At 41.0% G+C, this 16,795-nt stretch overlaps 1 protein-coding gene and 1 pseudogene across 2 annotated transcripts in view; one reads left to right on the top strand and one right to left on the bottom strand.

Moving 5' to 3' along the window:
* The window catches only part of Rapgef4 (Rap guanine nucleotide exchange factor 4), a 303,371-nt gene that overhangs the window by 177,141 nt on the left and 109,435 nt on the right, over positions 1–16,795 (top strand). The window lies entirely within an intron of this gene.
* Positions 878–1,313, bottom strand: LOC150056202 (small ribosomal subunit protein eS25 pseudogene; annotated as a pseudogene).

Raw genomic sequence — 16,795 nt, 5'->3', positions numbered from 1 at the left:
TGGGTGCAAATTTCTATGGAATAGGGGACCAGAACAACAAAAAGCTAAAGTCTTAGAAAATCCTGAGCCTGCCCATTGTGAATTTGAAGGACAAATTGCTTATCACTGGAGTGAAGATTAGATCTCCTTCTGGTCCTGTGACTGGGTGCTGCGCAAACACTCATTTCTTGAGTCTATTAGAAAGTATGACCCAGCCAGCTCAAGCTTGCTCTGCCCACCTCTTGCAAAATGCGGTGACTTCACAGACAACACCAAGGCCACCCTCAGCCCTCAGTCTCCCAAGAAATGTTTGTCTTCGTACTTGTGAGTTATGTGTTTTATGGGTGGAATGCCCTCACTGTATTTCTACCTGGATTTTCTCCCTTTTGCTTTTGCTTTCCTCTGCTCTATCACAAAAGTTATCTGGGCGCTCGCTCTCTCTCTCTCTCTCTCTCTCTCTCTCTCTCTCTCTCTCTCTCTCTCTCTCTCTCTGTCTCTCTCTCTCTCTCTGTGTCTCTCTCGCTCTCTTTCTCTGTCTGTCTGTGTCTGTCTGTCTGTCTCTCTCTCTCTGGATCGCTCTCTAGGTTCTATACAGATGCCAGGGCAGACATGAGGTTGCCATCCAACGACCTAGGAAATAGAAAATGCAGAAAGCACCATAAAATCCTGGCCCCCCATCTGTCCCCAGCTACACAACGTGTTGTTTCTGAACATTCTTCTCTGCACTGTGCCTGAAACCAGCTTGCTGTGAGTTCCTGGGGTGTTACTGGGTGATGTCTCACTGGAATATTTAGAATGATGTTGATAATATGTGAGCTGCATTTGATGATGGATGGCTCTAACATGTACACATTTTCTTTCTTCACACCTTTTAAAGTATATTTTATGAAATAGGTCCTTTTCTCTTTTTTTGATGTAATAAAATTTTATTTTTCCAAATGTACAGCTGGTTGGACCTGTTCATGCATCTTCACCAGCAGCAGGGGCATCGCCACCTTTAGTATTTCTAGTGTAGATTACCTGAGCTCTGCACTTTGAAACCCATTCGATAAATCCTTTACTAAGCAGTTGCTGAAGGGCTGCTCTAGCCAGGGAGCCGCGAATTTTCAGCCTCTCAGAAACCACAGCAGGGGTTATGACCTTATAGTTGGGAACTTCCTTACAGAGTTTGTTATAAGTGTTTTGTCAAACAGGACGAGGTTGTTGAGCTTGTCCCGAACCTTGCCTCTGGACCACTTCTTCTTGGCCTTGCCCCCGGATTTGTTTACTGGGTCTTTGACTTTCTTGGCTGACTTCCTGGCATCTTTCTTCTTCTTGTCATCCTTGGGTGGCATCGCGAAGCCTGGAGAGCAGGAGGCACTGCTACAGCTCCGTCAAGATGTCAGACAGAAAGAAAAATAGGTTCTTTTCATGTTCTGCTCTACCAAGGGTCAGGCTTGAAACTGAGTATGCCATATAATGCTGCTCTCCCTATGTTGTCTGCTCAAGCTTAGCAGTTGACGTGGGCAAGAGATCTCAGAGAAGCTGACCAGTTATAGTGTTGGATGGTCAGTAATAATAATAACAATGAACACAGAAGATGAGAAGTTTCTCCCTGTTCTCATGAAATGTATACCCTATCCTGGGGCGGAGCTGCTGGAATTTGCCGAGCTGAAGGACATGATGTCATCCTAATGGGTAAACACTTTCCTGCTGATTCCAAAGTTGCAGGAGACCGTCTTGCTGTCTCCAGAAAGATATTTTCCTCCCCTCCACTGAAAGCAGTTGTCTTCATGACCAGGTACTTGGGGCTGTATTAGAGCACTGTGTCAATTAACTGAATAAAACTTCTAATATCATTTATTTACATATACTGTATTTGAGGGTTTCTCACTTAGGTGTTGAGAAATAGAGAACAAATTCTTTGCAAAACAGATCTTCTGGTTGGGAGAGAAAAATTCTAGTAGTCTCAGATTGGCTAGATAAATTTAATGTTGATATGTTATTTTGATTTTGGATTCATTGTTATAGTGATTCTGCCAGGCAGGTTCCTCTGGGTCCACAGATAGTAAAATATTCTGTAGTTGTTCTCTTAAACTTTGCGTGAAGTTATATTGAAGACAGATGATAGTTGGATCATTGTTGATACACACAAATAAATACAGTACATACATAGGAATTCACAAGTGTATGAATAGATATTGAACTATTTCCATTCGAACTATTTCCATTCTTAGGAATTAATCAGATCACCTTTAGTAATATGTTAAAATATGTTAGAATATATAGTCATATATATATGTTTAATATATTTTACATATTACCTAGTTTATCATATAAAACATTTTGATATATTTTACATACATATGTAGGTTTTATATATTTTGATCTATATTTCAATAGCTATATTGAATTGATTGTTCAGAAGTCTCCTTGCCAGAGTTTCTTAATATTAAGATTCTTTTCACTTTAAAATACCTAATCTCCCCCTGACCCCAGTTTTCCAGCGAAGAGCCATGCAGAGCTTCACAATAAGGGAAAATCTGGGAGTTAAAGAGTAAAGACACCCCTGGAGCAAATTGTTCAACTGTGATGTTCTGTTTTACAACTTACCTAGGTCACAAACCCTTTAAGTGTTACTTTTGTTTGAGGGATCTATGCTGCCATCAGTTGATCAATTCCAGTTCCCGAGGGGAGCCATGTAAACATGTGAAATACGCTGCTTTCTGCTGCAAAGGAGTGAAGTAGACAGGGCGCCCAGTAAAGTAAGCACATGGGCCATTGGGGTGTCCGTGGGGGCACAGTGGTCTTAGGCCATGCCCCTGGGAGGAGCTCTTGGTCTGGAGCTGGAATCCCAGCTCTCTGACTACTAAGCAAGTGTCAGAAGAGTTGGGTGAATGCCAGAGGCTTTTCAAGAGCTTAGTGGGCCCCTGCTGCCTGTGCTGGGCCCAGGACCTACTTTGTTGGAACCAGGTGGGCCTGGGCAGAGGTGGACAGGGAATTTAGGGGGAGCAAAGGGGCTCAGAACACCTTAGGGACAAGACAGGTACCTGTGTGCATCCATACCTGATGGACAGAAAGGATGTTCCAGGCTGAGGGTTTTATATCAACAAAGGGACTAAGCATAAGAACTTTCTATCTTGAGACTAGTTTCATCCCATCTAAAATTTTTTTTAACTTTCATTGTTTTTTATCCATTCTTTCTAAGGATCTTTTTTATGTTTTATTGTTGAATCTTTTTTTATGTTTTATTTTACTTTACTATTAGAATAGTTCAGTAGTTGTATAGAGAGGTTTCAGTTCAGCATGTCTATTTGGGAGGACAATGCATCTTGATCTCTTTCAAAGTTATGAAAACTTAGCTTTAAAGCTCTGCATGTTTGAGGGTCTCAACAAAATACATTTTCTCCTACAACCCAAAGGTATTATCTACCTTGGATCTAGAGGGGGAATTAGCTTGAATATTCCCCTATTTGTAGTTCCCCAAATTTGGCCTTCTTGGTACAGTGACAGAGCCAGATTGCTGATGTCTTTGAGGGCCATGTTCCCTTTGACCTTAACTCCTTTTCTGTTCTAATCCCCCAGTCAGCCTCCCTCCCTTCTAGGGTTCTCCTTTGATTCTCCCTCCTCCCTTTTTTGGATGAATTATTTTGCAAAGCTTTCTATTACATTTTTGCCTCCCCTCCCCCTCTTCTGTTCACAAGGTCATTTTAAATTTCAATCCAGTTTCCTGTCAGCCACTCCCACCCAATTGGGTATCTTTGTTAAATTTGATAAGAACACTTTTGATTCTATATCCTGAGCATTAATAAGCATGCTAAAACTAACAACATTCAGCTGAGGACCTAACCCTGCAGAATTCAATTTGTTTGTGCTAATTCATTTGCATACATTATAAAATTACCCTGTCCAGACATGAAAAAGAAACTTAGGAAAACATACCATGAAAACACTGAGTAAAATAAGGGCTTAGTCATTGAATTCACTTCTGACTGGTTTTTTTCACTCAATTGTAATTTAAAGGAAAAGGAAGAGGACAGTAATTTATTATCTCAGAAGACATGAGGCTGGCTGAATCCAATCCTGGTTCATTGTTACAATCCTGGTCCCCACCGGTCCAAGTTCCTCAGTTTGTGTTCCTCTTAATAGCCAACAACATGGAGCAAGTGACTCACCTCTGAGCTTCAATTTCCTGAAGATAAAATGGTGACACGCCCTGATCTACCTTCCAAATCAGAACTAACAAGCTAGAGCTCAGGGAAAATTCTAGAATGTGTCCCTGCTCTCAATATAAGGCATCCCATTGGGCCTTCCCAGAGCTTAATTCAAAACAAGGTCACAGGCTTTGTGTAGCCTTAGTGTCGAGACATTTTCCACAGCGGGGGAGAGGGAAGGGATCGCCCAGGTGAAACCTGGGGTCTGGCTGTGTGGAGCTTGGTTCTGGAAAGGCTTGTTCAGGGCATCTTACATCCTGATAGGACTTGGTCCAATTCCCAGTTCAAGGAAGAAAGTCATCCTTCTAATGCCCTCAGAACTTGGCTCAGACAAGAGAAGGAGAAACTCCCAAGTCACACCAAATGCTGTCATTTGATAGTCCAACCCCAGAGTGAGGAAGCCACACCCAACCCTCCCCCCATCAACCTGGACGGTGGACCAGAAAAGCTGGGCTAACAGGAGCCTTAAGACAAGCCGGAGAAGGCTTGTCGGGGGCACAGCGGAGACTCATGGAAGTAATCACAGCAGTTTCTCCTGGACCTTCTAGTTTTAGGGTACGTGCATTTCAAAAATCTCCATGCTTAGCTAATTCTCCTTTCATGTATCAAAGCATTTCAATGGACTGCTGCTGAGTAAAGGAATTGTTAACATAAATATTTTTAAAACCTCATCCTTCCATTCAATAAGATATTCTTTTAGATCACTGAAACAAATACTGCTCCTCCCTTTCCTCCTTTCCAGCTTTGTATTTTATGTGTTTTCTTTCTTTTTCTTGCTTTGGGGCACCATGTATTCAGAAAAACACGTGGGCTCCCTCTTGTGGTCATTGTGGTGTTTTGCATGTCTAGCCTGGAAGTTTGTGTTACACCACCCAAGATGTTGGAATGGAAATGGAAATATTAATAATCTTTGTTAAGATGCTCGAGATTTGGGAACCTCCACAGTAACAAAATATTCAATTCACTGATTCGCATATACATTGATATGCATCTATACATACAGTCTTTGTTCTATCATGTGGATTCTTAATTTTCCCAAATGCATGAAGGATATGAGTTCCCATCCCTGTAAGTCAGTCATACATTCCCAAGGAATGAAGCTATTCATCAGTGAGGTTTTACAGAGCGCATGCTCTATGTTACACCAGAGTTAGGCAGTGTAAGAAATTACTTCTCATTTGTAAAATTATATGAACAAGTTTCTCAGTGATTGACAGTATTGTATTATTTCCTTTTCTCTCTTGAATCATATTTCCAGCCTAATTCTCCCATAATATTCAACCCTATCATATGATATGATATTTCTCCAGGACATTAAGCATGTTCAGCTTCAACAGCACAGATCTAGACTTATCGGTGTCATATATAAAGTAGATAATTCTTTTCATTCATGGTAGTTTGTCCAGATGTGGCTTTGAGTTCTTGTTATCGTTTTTCCTTCTTGATTGAGTTATGACAGTAGTTACATATAATCGCTTACATTTTCTAAATATCTATTAATAATAGTTAAACATTAAAGTGAATTTGTAATTAGAAATTCTGCAACACTGAATGACAGTGGGAGTCTTTTGAAAAATGGATTTTCTTAGCTGGATGAAGCAGTTTCACACTAATTCCCTTTTGTGTGTGTGTGTGTGTGTGTGTGTGTGTGTGTGTGTGTATGCATGTGCGTACTGTGGCTTGAACTTAGGGCCTGGATGCTGTCCCTTAGCTTTTCCCACTCAAAATTAGCTTCCAGCTTTTCAGTGGTTAATGGGAAACCAGGCTGGCTTCCACCCAAGATCCTCATGTCTCAGCCTCCTGAATATCTAGGATTATAAGCATTAGCCACCAACACCTAGCTGCTTTTTTTTATTTATGTATTTGAGATGTGAAAAACCCACTGACATCAGTGAGCACATACGAATGGAAATTAGTTCATTTTTTTTTTTTGTGCCAGTAGTGGGGTTTGATCTCAAAGCCTTGAGCTCTTGTGGACTTTTTCACTCAAGGCTGGCATATGACATTGAGCCATACCTCCACATCTGGCTTTACTGGTTAATTGAAAATAAGAACTTCAAACTTTTCTGCCCAGATGGGCATAAGAACTAAGATCCTCAGGTCTCAGTCTAGGATTATAGATATGAGCCACCAGCACTGGGCTGAGAATAGAAATAATTTAAAATAACAATGTTACCAAGTTCTTTTATGCTTAGAAAACGAAGGAGGGTGTGGTTATGATGGGTAACAGGGTAGTTCATGGGGATGGATTTGAAAGATGGAGTCTGTAGAATTTTCTAATGGGTAAGATACAGGGTAAAAGAAAAATAGAGGTCTCAAAGATGATTTCAAGTCTTTAGGCCTGAACCTGAGGAAAGACTGAGCAAGAGAACGCTGAAGTGGGCATGGGTTTGGAGATCTAATTTCCAGGTAGACCTAATTTCCATGATGGTAGACAGGCTCAGGCTCTGAGAATGAGGTGTGAGTAGACTTTTTTGCCATACCACTTTCCAGTCAATAGGTAGATATTGGTGACCTCTACCTATGAACATTTTCTGGGCATAAGTGAAATTAATCGCATCTGAAAGAAATGAAATTGTGAAACATAAATCAGCAAGAATGTTCTGGAGTTCATTTCACCCCTTCATTATATTTTGCAGATTTTAAGAGAATTTATATTTGTAAGTAAACTGGGTATGACTGCAGGTGTCACCTTTTGAATTAATTAGAGGTTGATTTATGGAATATTTCAAGTGCAAATAGTGAATGAACCTGGCTAACGCAGCGTTACTCAATAGACATCCTCAGGGACCTAATTTAATGAATAGGTAGAAGGATATTATTTGTAACCTAGCCCACAAATTATTCCTATATGACTTGGTAATTTTAAATGGTTATGGCCTGCTTGAAACAATTTATTTTCTTAATTAATTTAATCATTCTCTTTACAGTTTCTAACACAACTACATGGGTTAATAACCACTTTTTTCTTGAATAAATTAATTTTTCCAGCCTACTCACAAATTTGTAATTAATAAAGTTTGAGGGAGTGAGGTAATGCTGTAACAATAGGAAATAACCACATTTTACTGAATACTATCAAAATCAGCTAGCATTCATTAAGTGCCTCCCATGTGCCAGGCAGGCTCTGTACTTTGGTTCTAGAGATAGAAAGTTTCATAAGATAAATTATTCATTTGGGGGCTTTTACTCTTGCTTAGCTTTTTTTGCTCAATTCACTCTACCACTTGAGCCACATCTCTACTTCCAGCTTTTTGCTGGTAAATTGGAGATTTTTCTGCCCTGGCTAGCTTTGAATTCGATTCTTCAGATCTTAGCCTTCTGAGTAGCTAGGATTGCAGGCACAAGCAGAACTTTACATTCTTAATTTCAAAGATCCTAATGAGAAAGAGAGATAGGTCAACAGATAATTGTATCATTATGTAGGACCAAAGTATATACAGCGAAGAGCCACATACTCACAATCCCCGGGTGTCGAAGAAAATATTTTATCATGAATTTTACACTATTCTTCCCTTTTCGTGAGACTGCAGAGTTATTAAATTCCTATCTAACTGAAACTCTAAACTTGAGGGCAGGTGGTGCAGAAACCAGTATCAGACCACATCAAAAGCTAATAAGAGGGGAAGTTGGAGGCTGTCGCTCGCAGCCTCAAAACAGACAGATGGAGAACTGGCTGGGGTCACTGCTTCTCACTGTTTGCTTTTGGTTAACCTAGAAACACAGCCCTCATTTCCTGCCTCGTTTCCACCAAATTTCCTATCAGAAAGTGGTGTGTGAGTCTACCCCTCGCCTGACTTACAGCTAGTGTGGTGAGATTCCCCTGTGGGCACAGCTCTGGAGATGGGGAAGGGGGGTGACAGAAGTGTCCCCTGTTCCCTGCTTCTCCCTGGCAACACACAGACAGCTGACTACTCAAAAACCAGTCCCTTTGTCCAGTGTTCTCAGAACATCCTAATGCAATCAATATCTCATTTTGGGAAGTCTTCATTCCATTGTTTATGAAGAAATTGGACAGAAGCACTTTGGAGAATAATGTTGACATCACATTTTGCAATAGCTTTGATTGCAATAAGCTTTGAGCTTTAGAAATCCATGCATTTCATCGGACCAGAATCATAATTTTGCTCTCACTGTCTTCTTAACATGTATGGTATGGAGATGAATAAGATTTGATCTGGTTAAGCCTTTTGGGTTACGTGGCTATGGTTGTTCTAATAGTGTGTGACCAGCAACCCCACTTTTCCTGGAATCTTAAAGAAATTCTTCTTTTCTATGTATTTGATTGAGAAGTTAAAAATTACCAAGTCTGATAGGCAGATTTACATTTGGACTAGTCGTTAAAGTTTAGAGTGTGTACCTAAAGTATTTCTGCCAAGATTAGGTGGAGTTGGGAGAGAATGAGGGGGAGGACAATGGAAGAGGTGACATTTATCAGATGCCATTTACCGGTACAGTGACATGTGGAATTAAAATTCCTGTGTCCACTTACTTAAAGAGAATAAATTTTTTTGTTGTCATTGTTTTTTAGTTTTGCTAGTCCCAGGGCTTGAACTCAGGGTCTGGGCACTGTCCCTGAGCTTCTTTTGCTTATGACTAGTGCTCATGCACTTGAGCCATAGTTCTACTTCCAGCTTTTTTGGTAATTTATTGGAGAAAAGAGCCTCACAGACTTTCCTGACCAAGCTGGCTTTGAATTGTAATCCTCAGGTCTCAGCCTCTTGAGTAGCTAGGATTACATGGGCAAGCAATTGGCGCCCGGCAATAAGAAATATACTTTTTAGCCAGGCACCAGTGACTCACACCTATAATCCTAGCTACTTAGGAGGCCGAGATCTGAGGATCACAGTTCAAAGCCAGCCTGGGCATGAAAAGTCCATGAGACTCTTATTTCCAATTACCTACTGGAAAAGTGGAAGTGACGCTGTGACTCAAGTGGTAGTGTGCTATCCTTGAGTTTAAGAGCTCAGGGACGTTAATGTACTATGTTGTCTCTCATCTCCTTTGCTGTCCCTTGGTTATCTCATATTGTTATAGTATCTCACTTTGTTATCTGATATATTGAATTTATTTGTATTTAGTTATTTGAAATTTGATAGGGAAGGGGGGAAAACCAAGATGGGTGGGAGGTGTGGGGGGGGGGAGGGAAATGGGTACCAAGACATGTGAAAGGGTATCAATGTACGTGAATTAATGCACCTTCTATCTGGCAAATATCATGTAACCCTTTTACTAATTACAATTTAAAAAATGCAAAAAAAAAAAAAAGAGCTCAGGGACAGCACCCAGACCCACAGTTCAAGCAGCACAACTGACAAAAAATAAAATAAAAATACTTCTGCCAAAAGTCTAAACTGAAGTCTAGCAAGACACTGAATTTTTAAAAATATAATGGTTATTTTTCCTGGTCATAAATAAAACTGCTTATATTGAATGTTTACCAACATAAAACGTTTTAAGACTTCCATAAATGCTACCATTCAGAACAAGCTCTGTATGTATGTTTAATATGTAGAAATACATATTTATATGGAAACAAAATTTAATTTACATTCTGTAACCTCATAGAATATCGTTTTAAATTTGATGTTGTAAAGATTTAAAAATTAATAAATTCCCGATCATATTGTGGAAGGAGTTTCCTCTGTGGTGATTTTTTTAAGCAGCTGTCTGAAGCTGGTTGAAGTTAGCTCTCTCACCCTCCTTCCCATTTCTAGAATTATTTTTGGTTACATCCCTCTGTTCTTCCTTCGTGCCTGATGTTTTGAGTTTCCCTTTGGTGTCATTTCCTTTCTGTCTGAAGGACTTCCTATAGAAATTCTGGGAGAGCAGGTATGCCAGCTACAGCTTCTCCTGAGCTTTTCCTTTATCCCGTGAAGGCTTTCTCTTAACTTCATCCCCAAGGGTTTTACGTGGGATGGAGAGATAGCCAACGAGTCGTGCTGTTCTCCAGTAGTCCATTTTTCCCTTCAGCCTTTCTCCCCAACATAGACTCACTATCATTCATCCAAACTCCTAGCCTGCCCACACATCCTTCATCATCTCCCACTGCCCTAAGCCCCTGTCCGATAGGCAACATATTGCGGCTACAGATTTTCAGACCTTCTGTGGTTTTGATGACTTGGATTGCTTTGGAGGATACTAGCGAGATGTTTTACAAGCCTTCCCCCACCCCAACTCCCCATCCCACCCCTTCCATCCCCGTGGGAATTTGTCTGGTGTTGTTGCCAAGATGACACTGGGTTATGGGCTCTGTGGGAGAAGCAGCCTAGCTCATGGTGACCTTGTGCTGGCAGCTCAATGTGACTTGTCAGCAGTGAGGCCAAAGCAGAGGTACGGTTGTTTTCCCTCTCCTGCCCCTCCAGAGGACACCAGAAGGAATTCATTGTTTACAACCTGGTGTGGTGTTGCTCCTCAGCTTCCCACAGTTTTTGTTTCCTGAGCCTGGGAGGAATTTATCTGATGATTTGTTTCTGTTACTATACATAGGTGAAGATTTGCTTTCTGTTTTGGATTGTAAGCCAGTACTACCATATTTAGGATATTAGGTGTGATCTTCTAGCTTTGGCACAGGGAGCTCTTTAAGTTGTTCCCATGCTCCCCTTTACACTCGCTCACATTGAGGTTCGTTTTGCTTTTTGAGCACTCTTCTACTTCTGTCCCAACTAGATGTATGTTCTCTTCCCCAGTCTGATTATCAGCCATCTTACCAAAGCATCCTTGGCTCCTTTGATTAAAGGATACCATGGGTGGTGGATGTGCTTTTTGGCTCCTGACAGGTCTAACTAATGAAAAAACCTGTACACACAGGTATTGAACTCAGGGCCTCACACTTGTTAGCCAGGCACTCTGCCAGTTGGGGCATACTTCCAGCATCTTTTTACTTCGACTAGTTTTTAGACAGGATCTCAGATTTTTTGCCTATGCCTCCCATGTAGTTGGTATTATAGGTATGACTCATCATGCTTGGGCTATATGTTAAGATGCAAGTCTCACTAACTTACCTGGGTTGACCTTGAACTATGAGCCTCTTGAGTTCTACCTCCCAAGTAGCTGGGATTACAGGCACAAACAAAGAAAGGCCACACACCAGACCAAAGAGGGTTTTGTTTGGTTTGAAGGTTTTGGAGCTTGAACTCTGGGCCTGAATGCTGTCCCTGAGCTTTTGTGCTTAAGGCAAGCTCTCTACCACTTGAGTCACTTCTGGCTTTTTGAAGTTAATGAGAGGTAAGAGTCTCACCCTGATCCTCAGAACTCAGCCTCCTGAATAGATAGGTTTATAGGCATAAGCCACCTAAGGAATTTTTAATTTCATTAAAGCCCAGCTCATCTACTTTCCGCCTGTGGATCATAGTTTGTGGATATAAGAACTTCCTACCAAGGACAGAACCTGTTACAATTCACTTTGCTTTTCTCCTATTATTTTCCAGTAGGCATTCTATGGCTTTTTATTGTATATTAAGGTCTGATTTTTTTTTCTTTTGTGGTCCTTTTATGGCTTGAACTCAGGGCCTCGATGCTATTTCTGTGTTTCTTTTGTTCAAAGCTAGTCCTCTACCACTTGAGCCACAGGTGCCATTTCTGGCTTTTTCTGCCTAGGCTGGCATCATACTGCTCTCCTCAGATCTCAGCCTGCCTCTGTAGTTAGGATTACAGGTGTGAGCCACCAGCACCCAGCTAACATCTGATCATTTTTAAGATGGGGATGTTGTATGAGGTCTGAGGCAAAGTTTATAGACTGTGTTGAGGTTCAGTTGTTTGGTGTATCCATGTCTAAGACTTGTAGCTCCATTTGTTAAAAGATTTCTTTCTCCACTCAGTTGTCTGCTCCTTGGTAGATGGCCCACTGACTTGTACCCTCTATGTGGTTCCATTGCTGGCTTCTTCTTCTTTCTGTTCAGTATCTTTAAGGCTAGTTTTGTTTTTTTTTTTTTTTTTGCCAGTCCTAGGGCTTGAACTCAGGGCCTAGGCACTGTCCTTGGGTTTTCTCATGGCTAGTTCTCTACCATTTGAGCCACAGTATCACTTCTGGCATTTTTCCATGTACGTGGTACCAAGGAATAAAACCCAGGGCAAGCACTTTTACCTCTAGACCATGCTTCTAGATCTACGCCAGTTCTTTACCAGCATTTTACCTTAATTGCTTTAGTTTTTCTATAAACTTGGGGGTGGAATGGTGTGAGTCTTCTAGCCGTATTCTTCCACATTGTCTTGTCCATTCTGGATGCTTGGTCTTCCCATAACTGTGGAATCCATTTGTCAATGTCTGCAGTAGCTGGTAATGATTTGAACTGGAATTACTAGATCTATAGATCAAATGCATGCTAGACATAAAAAACTGTAATCTCTCTCTTTTTTTAAATAGATTTTTAGCTCAAATTCAAAACTTCCATTTTCATAGTTCTTTCTAACAGCAAAACTAAAGAGCACATTCACACTAGCGATGGCATTTCACTGTTCCCCCTTTCTAAGTGATCCCCAACCTTTAATTATCCTTTATTCACCACCCTATGTCCACTGCATACCTCAAAAGGAGCTGCTGTAGAATAAGACAAGCATGCTACTTCAATGTAGCTTAGAGTCAGCTAGCAAACAGATACTTAGAGCCACCTTGTAGGCCTGCTAGAGAAGATGTAGAACACTAGAACAGCACTGCCCAGTGTATGATACATGTCACTTACGTGATTTAAAAGTTACTAGTAGCCACACTGAAAAAGGAAAGAGAATTTAATCTTGTGTCTTACATAATCTGCAACATCCAAAATCATCTCATGTCCATATGTGGCCATTATAAAACACTGTAGATGTCCTAGTTCACATTCTTCTCATTCATCATCTTTATACTCAGGTGTGAATCGCAGGACCTGTTGGACACTTGGCCAAGGGCTCATGGTCACATCCAGCCAGTTGCCACCAGAATAGACTTCACAGGTCCCAGAGGCATACTATGGAGAATCTGAGAGTCTCTTGCAAAGACTTGAAAGATGATGGAGTAAGGAAAAGGACAGGAGTATATATTTTCAGGCCGAGACACAGATTGTGTGAAATTTCCAAAAGTGAAGTGTTAGAGACTCTTTAAAGCAGCCTTAAAAAATCTGACCCAACTCGAGTGAGGAGCCACTGAAGGTTTAAATAGGAACATGATACAATCAGATGGACTTTAAAAAACCACCTGTGCTTCAGACAAGTTGGGGCACAGTATTTTCCATTGATAAGGAGGCAGGGAAAGGCCACAATTAGCCAAAGGCATCTCCCAGGGCTGCCACTCAGAAGCCATGAGATTCCTCCTGAGGGTCTCAGTCTTCCCTTGCCTCAGTTTCCCCATCTGGGAACAATAAGAGTTCCTTCACCAAAAGGTTGATGTTAGAGGCTGGGAGTTTGGCCTAGTGGTAGAGTGCTTGCCTAGCATGCATGAAGACCCGGGTTCCATTCCTCGGTACCACATACATAGAAAAAAGCAGGAAGTGGTGCTGAGGCTCAAGTGGTAGACCTCTAGCCTCTAGAAAGTCCAAGGACAGTGCTCAGGCCCTGAGCTCAAGGCCCAAGACTGGCAAGAAAAAAAAAAAAAGGTTGATGGTAGGTTTCAGCACTCATTGTGAAACACTAACACACAGAATGTAATTAATATTCATGTTCATCCTCACTTAAACCCACAATAGCCTCTTAGATAAGTGGATCATACTCCCTTTCCCCTTCCACCATCTCCCTCCCCAACCCCCTCCACTTCCCCTCCTGAGTTTACTTAAGTATTTTTCTCTCTTGAGAGCATCCTATTCAGATAAACTAGCAATGGAATGTCTCCGCCTCCCTGCACCAGCACAGATCAGATAAGGAAACCATTGCTTTGACATTCAGCCTAGTTTTTGTTTGTTTGTGTGTTTTATAACCTGGGAAAAAAGTCTATTATTTTTTCTTTGTAGTGTTGGAGATTAAACCCAAGGCATTGAGCATGCTCTGTAGAGCACAGGAATAGTTTCTGTCTGAACTATATACTCTTAGGAGTTTGCTGTGCTTCAGTCTTCCCAGAGATTCTTCTTTGGCTTAATAGACATTCAGAGAAAAATGATTCTCAAAATGACAGCTTGAATGGGAAATACAATGATAGTGCCAAGAAGTAAGAAACCAATTGTTGATGGTGTTTTCAAGTTTAAGGCATTTCACTCACAAAGGCTTTTTGTTTGTTTGTTTTTCTCAAGGCTAGTACTACTTTAGCTGCTGTTCCACTTCTTGTGTTCTGTTGGTTAAATTGGTCATAAGAGTCTAATGGAGGGGCTGGAGCGTAGTCTAGTGATAGAGTGCTTACCTAGCACGCATGAAGTCCTGGGTCCAATTTCTCCATTTTGCAAACACAGAAAATGCCAGAAGTGAGAGTGCCAGCCTTGAGAAAACTCAAGAACAGTGTCCAGAACCTGAGTTCAAGCTCCAGGACAGATGAGCAGATGAGAGAGAGAGAGAGAGAGAGAGAGAGAGAGAGAGAGAGAGAGAGAGAGAGAGAGAGAGAGAGAGAGAGAGAGAGAGAGAGAGAGAGAGAGAGAGAGAGAGATTAATGGACTTTCTTGTCCAGACTGGCTTTAAACCTTGCTCCTTAGATCTCAGCCTTCTGAGTAGCTTAGATGAGGTATGAGCCTGGTTCTCACATGCAAAGTTTCAAAAGAAGATTATTTAATGCAAAGTCTAACCAACATGAAAAGGATTTCCTTGGCTTTTGGTGGAAAGAAAACATGTGGCCATCCCAGTTGTGCCTGCACCCTCCCTTCCTTCCTTCATCTGTCCTTTCTTCCTTTCTTCCTTCCTTCCTAGCCATGCTCCCTCTGATTGTGGAAGTAACTTATTTATGGGGAAAGGAATGAAACTTTTTTAGTTCTTGGTAGTTTGTTAAGGTCAACAATGTATGAACAGTTTTGTTTTCATCCGGCAGAAATTCACTTTGAAAGCTCATCGTGTGTGTGTGTGTGTGTGTGTGTGTGTGTGTGTGTGTGTGTGTGTGTGTATACGGCAGTAACAGGGCTTCAAGTTAGGGCTTCTTGCTCTTGCTTGGCTTTTTCACTCAAAAATGCCACAGATCCATTTCTAGCTTTTTGATGGTTAATTGGAGATTGTTTTCATGTTTCTTTTTTTTTTTTTTTGCCAATCATGGGCTTGAGCTCAGGGCCTGAGCACTGTCCTTGGACTTTCTCAAGGCTAGAGCTCTACCACTTGAGCCTCAGCACCATTTCTGGCTTTTTTCTATGTATGGGGTACCGAGGAATTGAACCCGGGTCTTCGTGCATGCTAGGCAAGCACTCTACCACTAGGCCAAACTCCCGGCCCTGTTTTCATGTTTCTACCTGAGCTCCTTTTGAACTGTGATTATCGGATCTTAGCTTCCTGAATAGCTAAGATTACAAGCATGAGCTCACTTTAAAATGCTTGAACTTCACAAATCAGAGACAGTGTTTCCAATGGCATGTGGAAGAGACACAGTATATACAACGAGCCTTCTTATAACCTTAGGCCAGGGCCCAAAGGAGGTGTGTACACATTGAGTCACAGTGCGTCCTGACTCCATCCAGATTCCTAGCTGGAAAATCTGTAGCTCCTCTGCAACCTGGAGCCTTGTGTCAGGGAAGCAGAAGTGAGCTGGATCATTGCTGCTTTTTCAGAATACCATCTGTTTGGACCCCAGATCTTGCAGGGTTCTCCCCAGATTGATTGAGAGCTTTGTTCAAAGCCATGAAACATTTCTCATTTCTCAGGAGATATGAGAATCTGTCCTAGGGTTGGGCTGTAGTCATCATGTGATTTCCAAAAAATTATCTTGTCCACAGTCTCAGTTTCCACTCTATAAAAGAGCATAGTAATAGCTGATTTCTTTCCTTTCAAATTACTTGGAATTAAAATAATTGAGAGCGTCAGCTAAAATTCCAGCTTTCTAACACATACTTTAGCTCCCACTGCTTAATATTTCTCAGTAACAGCAAGGCTTGGTAGGAAATTTTGAAAAAAATACAGAAAGGGGAAAGAAAAGTATGAGGGAAATACAAGGTTTTAAACTTTAATCTATCACACTATTTGTTTCCTTGCCCTTCAGAAAGAGACTGTTTGCATATCTAATTAAAGCCATCACCTGCTTTAGTGCAACATAAAGAAAAAAAGAGAAAAGACTGTGATTAGGGGGACTACCTGGTTTATGAGCCAGATCTGAAATTGATTTGGTGTTTTATACTGTCTGATACTTTTCTGGCATGCTTTCATATTTTATAGGGTTTGCTTTTAGGCCTTTGATCATTTTTGCCTTGTTTTGATGAACTTTGAAAAGACTTAAAAGCTTTCTTGCAAACAACGTTAATAGGTTTTTTTTTTTGCTATTGCAGGAATTTTGTACTACATAGATTAAATATACTACTGTCTTACTGTTCTCAAGTCCCTAAATCCTTAAAGCTAATCAGTCATTTGTGTGTATGTTTTGTCTTGTGTTTGTATTGAAGTTGTGCAGTTTCTAGCTTCACCCACTGATTGAACCAGAAAAAAAAGAATCTTTTACTGTTTCTGGCTATATATTTTAATTCAAAGAACTCTATCTCTCGCTCTCTCTTTTTTAACTCTAGTAATTATTTTACCTGGCCCAACTGGGAGTTATTACG

Source organism: Megascapheus bottae, chromosome 12, assembly GCF_031878675.1.
Source record: "Megascapheus bottae isolate mThoBot1 chromosome 12, mThoBot2.hap1, whole genome shotgun sequence".
Classification (NCBI taxonomy): Eukaryota; Metazoa; Chordata; class Mammalia; order Rodentia; family Geomyidae; genus Megascapheus; species Megascapheus bottae.
Note: the sequence above shows the minus strand (reverse complement) of the source record. Positions and strands in the feature narration are given on the sequence as shown.